The 9,763-nt window shown below is 47.6% G+C and overlaps 1 pseudogene; it reads right to left on the minus strand.

The window, feature by feature from the left end:
- The window catches only part of LOC118381766 (pre-B-cell leukemia transcription factor 3-like), a 153,432-nt pseudogene that overhangs the window by 36,167 nt on the left and 107,502 nt on the right, over positions 1-9,763 (minus strand).

The following is a 9,763-nucleotide window of genomic DNA, read 5'->3' on the forward strand; positions in this document are numbered from 1 at the left end:
TGTTCCCGCCCCTGGAGAGGAGTAGGAGGAGTCAACCGAACGTGAGCAAAAGGAGCATTCTGAAGTAAACAAGAGCGACTCTTGCTCACAATTAAAATCTTGATGTTTTATTGACCTAATTCTGAGTTAAAGTCGTGACGTTTCGGCCAGTCATGATTTCAACTCAAAATTAGATAAATAAATAAAGCATTGTGGACGAGAGTCGCTCATATTCCAGTCCCAGAGTCTGCAAGGACCAATCAGGACTGTCGTGTGGATGGCCAGCCAACTATCACCAATCTACAGCTGTCACCAAAGAGTGCGATGAGTATTCCATCTAGGAGAATAATATTTGGACTAACCTACTGTCTAATGTCAATGTTGTGGCCATAGAAATAGAACACATTGTATTTCTATGGTTACCGAGGCTCATGCATTTACAACACAACAATTCATTCCAAGAAAGTGGCACATTCTCTAAAGATTGTCAGGATTGGTCTGTCTATTATAACCTGGTTATTTATTTTTTCTTTATTTTCCTAGTTAAGAACAAAATCTTATTTTCAATGACAGCCTAGGAACAGTGGGTTAACTGCCTTGTTCAGGGGCAGAACAACAGATTTGTACCTTGTCAGCTCGGGGATTCGAACTTGCAACCTTTCGGTTTCTAGTCCAACGCTCTAACCACTAGGCTACCCTGCCGCCTCTACACTCTAACCACTAGGCTACCCTGCCACCTCTACACTCTAACCACTAGGCTACCCTGCCGCCTCTACACTCTAACCACTAGGCTACCCTGCCGCCTCTACACTCTAACCACTAGGCTACCCTGCCGCCTCTACACTCTAACCACTAGGCTACCCTGCCGCCTCTACACTCTAACCACTAGGCTACCCTGCCGCCTCTACACTCTAACCACTAGGCTACCCTGCCGCCTCTACACTCTAACCACTAGGCTACCCTGCCACCTCTACACTCTAACCACTAGGCTACCCTGCCGCCTCTACACTCTAACCACTAGGCTACCCTGCCGCCTCTACACTCTAACCACTAGGCTACCCTGTCTCAGTTCAGCAACTACATTCCTCTTCTTTCCAGTCCGTCATTGGCCAACGAGACTGGCCTTTCGGGCAATGTTCAAAACATTCTAACTTAATGCATGAATTTGATTGGAAACATTCTAACATTGGGCATTCTGACTTAATACATGTCATTGTAAAGATAAACATTGGAGCGCGGGGAGAACACAGTATTTCCCTTTATTGCACTCTGTGAACACGGTAGCCTATTTTGTATCCAGCAAGCAAGAGCAAGGTCCTTCTTTTCTCAAATATATATATTTTTAAATTTCTCAAAATAAGAGACCAAACTATATTGATACGCCTGGGAAAACGGATCGGGCTAGGCTACTGGTTCAAGAGCTGTAAGGAGAATAGAGAGAGGAGGAAAGAGAGAGACGGCCAGCGGAGATGCTAGCGGAGAGGCTAGTGGAGATGCTACTGGAGATGCTAGCGGAGATGCTACTGGAGATGATAGTGGAGATGCTAGTGGAGATGCTAGTGGAGATGATAGTGGAGATGCTAGTGGAGATGCTAGTGGAGATGCTACTGGAGATGATAGTGGAGATGCTAGCGGAGATGATAGTGGAGATGCTAGTGGAGATGATAGTGGAGATGCTAGTGGAGATGCTAGTGGAGATGATAGTGGAGATGCTACTGGAGATGATAGTGGAGATGCTAGCGGAGATGCTACTGGAGATGATAGTGGAGATGCTAGCGGAGATGCTAGTGGAGATGCTAGTGGAGATGCTACTGGAGATGATAGTGGAGATGCTAGCGGAGATGATAGTGGAGATGCTAGTGGAGATGATAGTGGAGATGCTAGTGGAGATGCTAGTGGAGATGATAGTGGAGATGCTACTGGAGATGATAGTGGAGATGCTAGCGGAGATGATAGTGGAGATGCTAGTGGAGATGATAGTGGAGATGCTAGTGGAGATGCTAGTGGAGATGCTAGTGGAGATGATAGTGGAGATGCTAGTGGAGATGCTAGTGGAGATGATAGTGGAGATGCTACTGGAGATGATAGTGGAGATGCTAGCGGAGATGATAGTGGAGATGCTAGTGGAGATGATAGTGGAGATGCTAGTGGAGATGCTAGTGGAGATGCTACTGGAGATGATAGTGGAGATGCTAGCGGAGATGCTACTGGAGATGATAGTGGAGATGATAGTGGAGATGCTATTGGAGATGATAGTGGAGATGCTACTGGAGATGATAGTGGAGATGATAGTGGAGATGCTAGTGGAGATGCTGGAGATGCTAGTGGAGATGAGTGGAGAAGCTATTGGAGATGATAGTGGAGATGCTACTGGAGATGATAGTGGAGATGATAGTGGAGATGCTACTGGAGATGATAGTGGAGATGCTACTGGAGATGATAGTGGAGATGATAGTGGAGATGCTACTGGAGATGATAGTGGAGATGCTAGTGGAGATGATAGTGGAGATGCTAGTGGAGATGCTAGTGGAGATGCTACTGGAGAAGCTAGTGGAGATGCTAGTGGAGATGCTACTGGAGATGATAGTGGAGATACTAGTGGAGATGCTAGTGGAGATGCTACTGGAGAAGCTAGTGGAGAAGCTAGTGGAGATGCTAGTGGAGATGCTACTGGAGAAGTTAGCGGAGAGGCTAGTGGAGAGGCTAGTGGAGATGCTAGCGGAGATGCTAGCGGAGATGCTAGTGGAGATGCTACTGGAGATGTTAGTGGAGATGCTAGTGGAGATGCTAGTGGAGAGGCTAGCGGAGATGCTAGCGGAGATGCTAGCGGAGATGCTAGTGGAGATGCTACTGGAGATGATAGTGGAGATGCTAGTGGAGATGCTGGTGGAGATGCTACTGGAGAAGCTAGCGGAGAGGCTAGTGGAGAGGCTAGTGGAGAGGCTAGCGGAGATGCTAGCGGAGATGCTAGCGGAGATGCTACTGGTGATGCTAGTGGAGATGGTAGTGGACATGCTACTGGAGATGCTAGTGGAGATGGTAGTGGAGATGCATGAATTAAGCAAGAAAGGAACCGTGAAGACATAGAAGACACAAGGTTCGAACTGAAATGGGACATCTGCTTTATCTCAACCTCCCATAGACAACCAGAAATACAGAGGCAGAGGTTGGAGAGGTTGGAGCAGGGGACTGTTACAGACATATAGAGGTTGGAGCAGGGGACTGTTACAGACATATAGAGGTTGGAGCAGGGGACTGTTACAGACATATAGAGGTTGGAGCAGGGGATGTTAGGGGACTGTTACAGACATATAGAGGTTGGAGCAGGGGACTGTTACAGACATATAGAGGTTGGAGCAGGGGACTGTTACAGACATATAGAGGTTGGAGCAGGGGACTGTTACAGACATAGAGGTTGGAGAGGTTGGAGCAGGGGACTGTTACAGACATATAGAGGTTGGAGCAGGGGACTGTTACAGACATATAGAGGTTGGAGAGGTTGGAGCAGGGGACTGTTACAGACATATAGAGGTTGGAGCAGGGGACTGTTACAGACATATAGAGGTTGGAGAGGTTGGAGCAGGGGACTGTTACAGACATAGAGGTTGGAGAGGTTGGAGCAGGGGACTGTTACAGACATATAGAGGTTGGAGAGGTTGGAGCAGGGGACTGTTACAGACATATAGAGGTTGGAGCAGGGGACTGTTACAGACATATAGAGGTTGGAGCAGGGGACTGTTACAGACATATAGAGGTTGGAGCAGGGGACTGTTACAGACATATAGAGGTTGGAGAGGTTGGAGCAGGGGACTGTTACAGACATATAGAGGTTAGAGAGGTTGGAGCAGGGGACTGTTACAGACATATAGAGGTTGGAGAGGTTGGAGCAGGGGACTGTTACAGACATATAGAGGTTGGAGCAGGGGACTGTTACAGACATATAGAGGTTGGAGAGGTTGGAGCAGGGGACTGTTACAGACATATAGAGGTTGGAGAGGTTGGAGCAGGGGACTGTTACAGACATATAGAGGTTGGAGAGGTTGGAGCAGGGGACTGTTACAGACATATAGAGGTTGGAGAGGTTGGAGCAGGGGACTGTTACAGACATATAGAGGTTGGAGAGGTTGGAGCAGGGGACTGTTACAGACATATAGAGGTTGGAGAGGTTGGTTACAGACATATAGAGGTTAGAGAGGTTGGAGCAGGGGACTGTTACAGACATATAGAGGTTAGAGAGGTTGGAGCAGGGGACTGTTACAGACATATAGAGGTTGGAGAGGTTGGAGCAGGGGACTGTTACAGACATATAGAGGTTGGAGCAGGGGACTGTTACAGACATATAGAGGTTGGAGCAGGGGACTGTTACAGACATATAGAGGTTAGAGAGGTTGGAGCAGGGGACTGTTACAGACATATAGAGAGAGGTTGGAGCAGGGGACTGTTACAGACATATAGAGGTTAGAGAGGTTGGAGCAGGGGACTGTTACAGACATATAGAGGTTAGAGAGGTTGTAGCAGGGGACTGTTACAGACATATAGAGGTTGGAGCAGGGGACTGTTACAGACATATAGAGGTTGGAGTGGTTGGAGCAGGGGACTGTTACAGACATATAGAGGTTGGAGAGGTTGGAGCAGGGGACTGTTACAGACATATAGAGGTTGGAGCAGGGGACTGTTACAGACATATAGAGGTTGGAGCAGGGGACTGTTACAGACATATAGAGGTTGGAGCAGGGGATGTTAGGGGACTGTTACAGACATATAGAGGTTGGATCAGGGGACTGTTACAGACATATAGAGGTTGGAGCAGGGGACTGTTACAGACATATAGAGGTTGGAGCAGGGGACTGTTACAGACATATAGAGGTTGGAGCAGGGGACTGTTACAGACATATAGAGGTTGGAGCAGGGGACTGTTACAGACATATAGAGGTTGGATCAGGGGACTGTTACAGACATATAGAGGTTGGAGCAGGGGACTGTTACAGACATATAGAGGTTGGAGCAGGGGACTGTTACAGACATATAGAGGTTGGAGCAGGGGACTGTTACAGACATATAGAGGTTGGAGCAGGGGACTGTTACAGACATATAGAGGTTGGAGCAGGGGACTGTTACAGACATATAGAGGTTGGAGCAGGGGACTGTTACAGACTAGAGGTTGGAGGAGGGGACTGTTACAGACATATAGAGGTTGGAGCAGGGGACTCTTAAAGACATATAGAGGTTGGATCAGGGGACTGTTACAGACATATAGAGGTTAGAGCAGGGGACTGTTACAGACATATAGAGGTTGGAGCAGGGGACTGTTACAGACATATAGAGGTTAGAGAGGTTGGAGCAGGGGACTGTTACAGACATATAGAGGTTGGAGGAGGGGACTGTTACAGACATATAGAGGTTGGAGCAGGGACTGTTACAGACATATAGAGGTTGGAGCAGGGGACTCTTAAAGACATATAGAGGTTGGATCAGGGGACTGTTACAGACATATAGAGGTTGGAGCAGGGGACTGTTACAGACATATAGAGGTTAGAGCAGAGGACTGTTACAGACATATAGAGGTTGGAGCAGGGGACTGTTACAGACATATAGAGGTTGGAGCAGGGGACTGTTACAGACATATAGAGGTTGGAGCAGGGGACTGTTACAGACATATAGAGGTTGGAGCAGGGGACTGTTACAGACATATAGAGGTTGGAGCAGGGGACTGTTACAGACATATAGAGGTTGGAGCATGGGACTGTTACAGACATATAGAGGTTGGAGCAGGGGACTGTTACAGACATATAGAGGTTGGAGCAGGGGACTGTTACAGACATATAGAGGTTGGAGATGTTGGAGCAGGGGACTGTTACAGACATATAGAGGTTGGAGAGGTTGGAGCAGGGACTGTTACAGACATATAGAGGTTGGAGCAGGGGACTGTTACAGACATATAGAGGTTGGAGGAGGGGACTGTTACAGACATATAGAGGTTGGAGGAGGGGACTGTTACAGACATATATAGACAGGGACTGTTACAGACATATAGAGGTTAGAGCAGGGGACTGTTACAGACATATAGAGGTTCTGGAGCAGGGGACCAGACATATAAGCAGGGGATGTTAGGGACTGTTACAGACAGAGGTTGGAGGAACTGTTACAGACATATAGAGGTTGGAGCAGGGGAAGGGACTGTTACAGACATATAGAGGTTAGAGCAGGGGACTGTTACAGACATATAGCAGGGGACTGTTACAGACATATAGAGGTTGGAGCAGGGGACTGTTACAGACATATAGAGGTTGGAGGAGGGGACTGTTACAGACATATAGAGGTTGGAGCAGGGGACTGTTACACTGGGTGCCTGTGGAACAGTTATTGTCGGAGGTTATGTGCTGTGCTCAAGGGCACAACGGCAGGCGATAGCATCTAGGATTTGATACAGGCAACCCTCCGGCTGCCAGCTTGCTTCCCGTCAAATGATTTCCTCATCAGACCTGGCATTCGAACTGGAAACCCTCCGGCTGCTGGCTCACCTCTCTACCTGCTAGGCTACCTAGCCTAAAACACAATCTGTGAGAGACAGATAAACAGAGGAAGTCATCTGACCTCTGAGAGAGGGGGAAGGATAAAGATGGAGAGAAAGAGAAAGAGAACATATGAGAGCACAGAGAGGGCACCGGAAGGGGGAGGGTGAGAGAGGGATAGAGAGAGAGAGACAGAGAGAGAGAGAGACACAGCGAGAGAGGTCGATACAGTATAACAGAGAGAGCACAGAAAGAGGGAGGGTGAGAGAGAGAGAGAGAGAGAGAGAGAGAGAGAGAGAGAGAGAGAGAGAGAGAGAGAGAGAGAGAGAGAGAGAGAGAGAGAGAGAGAGAGAGAGAGAGAGAGGTAGATACATTATAACAGAGAGAGCACAGAAAGAGGGAGTCTGAGACGTATTGCTCCATACCGGGACCTGACAACTCCGGCCTCTCCCCCCAACTCACCAGAGAGAGAAACCAAACAGCTGCGCTCAATAATTCACTAGCATCTCCTCTCCTCCGCTCCTCCTCTCCTCCTCCTCACCCCAGGCCAATAGACTCCCCCCTGTCAACCACGTTAGATTGATGTTCTGTCTGAGATGTTCATACAACCTAATGGATAATGTCTACTTCAGAGACTCCCACTAACTCAAATAAAGCTGTAAAGTAAGACAGCCAAAAGGTTGGTAGATCTGTCCGGCAGGCTACAGGTGAGGGGCTCTGATCCACTGAGAGTGACCACTACCTGTATATAATATGTGTAGTGACATATCCATGGTGCTCCTACGAAGGGAGCCAGTGCCTGCTCTGTAGTCTGCTCTGTAGTCTGCTATGTGGTCTGCTCTGTAGTCTGCTCTGTAGTCTGCTCTGTACTCTGCTCTGTAGTCTGCTATGTGGTCTGCTATGTAGTCTGCTCTGTAGTCTGCTCTGTAGTCTGCTCTGTAGTCTGCTCTGTAGTCTGCTCTGTAGTCTGCTCTGTAGTCTGCTCTGTGGTCTGCTCTGTAGTCTGCTCTGTAGTCTGCTCTGTAGTCTGCTCTGTAGTCTGCTCTGTAGTCTGCTCTGTAGTCTGCTCTGTAGTCTGCTCTGTAGTCTGCTCTGTAGTCTGCTCTGTAGTCTGCTCTGTAGTCTGTTCTATAGTCTGCTCTGTAGTCTGCTCTGTAGTCTATGTAAAACTGCATGCAACTGTCATGAAGACTGTTAGTGGTTGTCTGTGCACGTGCATGTATGTGGCTGTGTGGATTTTTTGAATGTTTTTTCTATACTGTACAGTGGGGCAAAAAAGTATCATTTGCAAATAAATTCATTTAAAAATCCTACAATGTGATTTTCTGGATTTGTTTTCCTCATTTTGTCTGTCATAGTTGAAGTGTACCTATGAGGAAAATTACAGGCCTCTCTCATCTTTTTAAGTGGGAGAACTTGCACAATTGGTGGCTGACTAAATACTTTTTTTTGCCCCACTGCACATACATCTGTATATCTTGTCCCATGTGAACAGTAGCCTGCCACTGTGTATTGAGAAAACACAAGATTATTATCATAGACCATGGACATACGACAACAGGAAAAACACAGAGCAGATGAGGAGAGAGATCGTAACATACCTGTGACACTGTGATGGTGGTTCCCACACCCTGAAGGCAGAAAAGAATGGGCTTTTTACAGCATATGACAGGTCTGCACTCAGGCCACACCCCCTCCCCCAACACAAAAGAGACAACATTTCACATCAGATGCTTTACGGCTTAACAACACGGAGAAAAATAAAATGGGGGGGGGGACAACTTTACGCTGGAAGGCACCAATTACTACTACAGACCCAAATTTCAAAAGGGCATTTTTTTTTTTTTTTTTGTGGCGCAAACTGGGATGATCTCTTATATTTTTTGGGGGACCAAGAAAACAGAACCACTAGAAATCCTAACTGAGGAATACTGTTAATTAAAGGTGTGAGAGTAGTTTCTCACATGATAGTAACTAGATAAGTAGACATTGATGTGGTTGTTAGGAGCACGGGGGGGGGGGGCATTGGGAAAAGGAAACATGCTTAGGGTAAAATAGGGCTTTCCGTTGAAGAAAGTCTAATGCCTATAGATAAAGAAGGTCTAGTTGTGTTGGAGTAGGGGGTTGGAGGAATGGTGACCACCTACGCACGGCCTATGCAGGTCACTTTTTAAAAAAAATACGTGTTAGCACGTAGCGCTTGGCTAGCGCAGCGACCGAACGCTCCGTCCAGCATCACACGCTCCAGTTCCCTTTCACCGCTGTCACAGTGTCACAAGGCTGAGCAGATCTGACAGACCGAGACAACACATACACAATACACACACACGTGGCAGGTGGGAATGATGGGGGGGGCATGCACATTGGGAAGGAATCTACAGCCAACTGTAAAACAATGCATGTTCATGGCACTTCCTGGTAGCCACAACCTTCAGCCAATCAGGAGCCCTCAAAGGTATACTCAATTCACTGGTACTCGAAAAGTAGATGACAGAATAGTGTTACTGGCACCACTGGACAAGCGGTACTTTATCTCTCATGAAGTCATATATACGTATCAGGTGGTGGATGTGTATTGTAGCGTCACTCACCTGGGACACGGTGATGCTGCACTTTTTTGCTAGTTCCTCCTTGGCCTCCTCGCTCGGGTAAGGGTTGCTGAGGTGTGAGTAGAAGTACTCGTTCAGGATCTCCGTGGCCTGCTTGCTGAAGTTCCGCCTTTTCCGTCTGAGATGGGCGAAAAGAAAAGGGAAGAGGGAGAGAGAGAGAGAGAGAGACAGAGAGAGAGAGAATGAGAGGAGAGAGGAGATAGACAGAATGAGACAGATAGAGAGAGAGAGAGAGAGAGAAAGAGAGAGAATGAGAGGAGATAGACAGAATGAGACAGATAGAGAGAGAGAGCGAGGAGAGAGAGAGCGAGAGCGAGAGACAGAGACAGACATAGACATAGAGACAGAGAGAGAGAGAGAGAGAGAGAGAGAGAGAGAGAGAGAGAGAGGAGAGAGAGAGAGAGAGAGAGAGAGAGAGAGAGAGAGAGAGAGAGAGAGAGAGAGAGAGAGAGAGAGAGAGAGAGAGAGAGACAGAGACAGACAGAGACAGAGAGATAATGAGAGGAGATAGACAGAATGAGACAGATAGAGGAGAGAGAGAGAGAGAGAGAGGATAGAGAGAGAGGAGAGAGAGGAGATAGACAGAATGAGACAGATAGAGACAGAGAGAGAGAGAGAGAGAGAGAGAGAGAGAGAGAGAGAGGAGAGAGAGAGAGGGAGAGA

This window comes from Oncorhynchus keta, chromosome 9 (genome assembly GCF_023373465.1).
Source record: "Oncorhynchus keta strain PuntledgeMale-10-30-2019 chromosome 9, Oket_V2, whole genome shotgun sequence".
Taxonomy (NCBI): domain Eukaryota; kingdom Metazoa; phylum Chordata; class Actinopteri; order Salmoniformes; family Salmonidae; genus Oncorhynchus; species Oncorhynchus keta.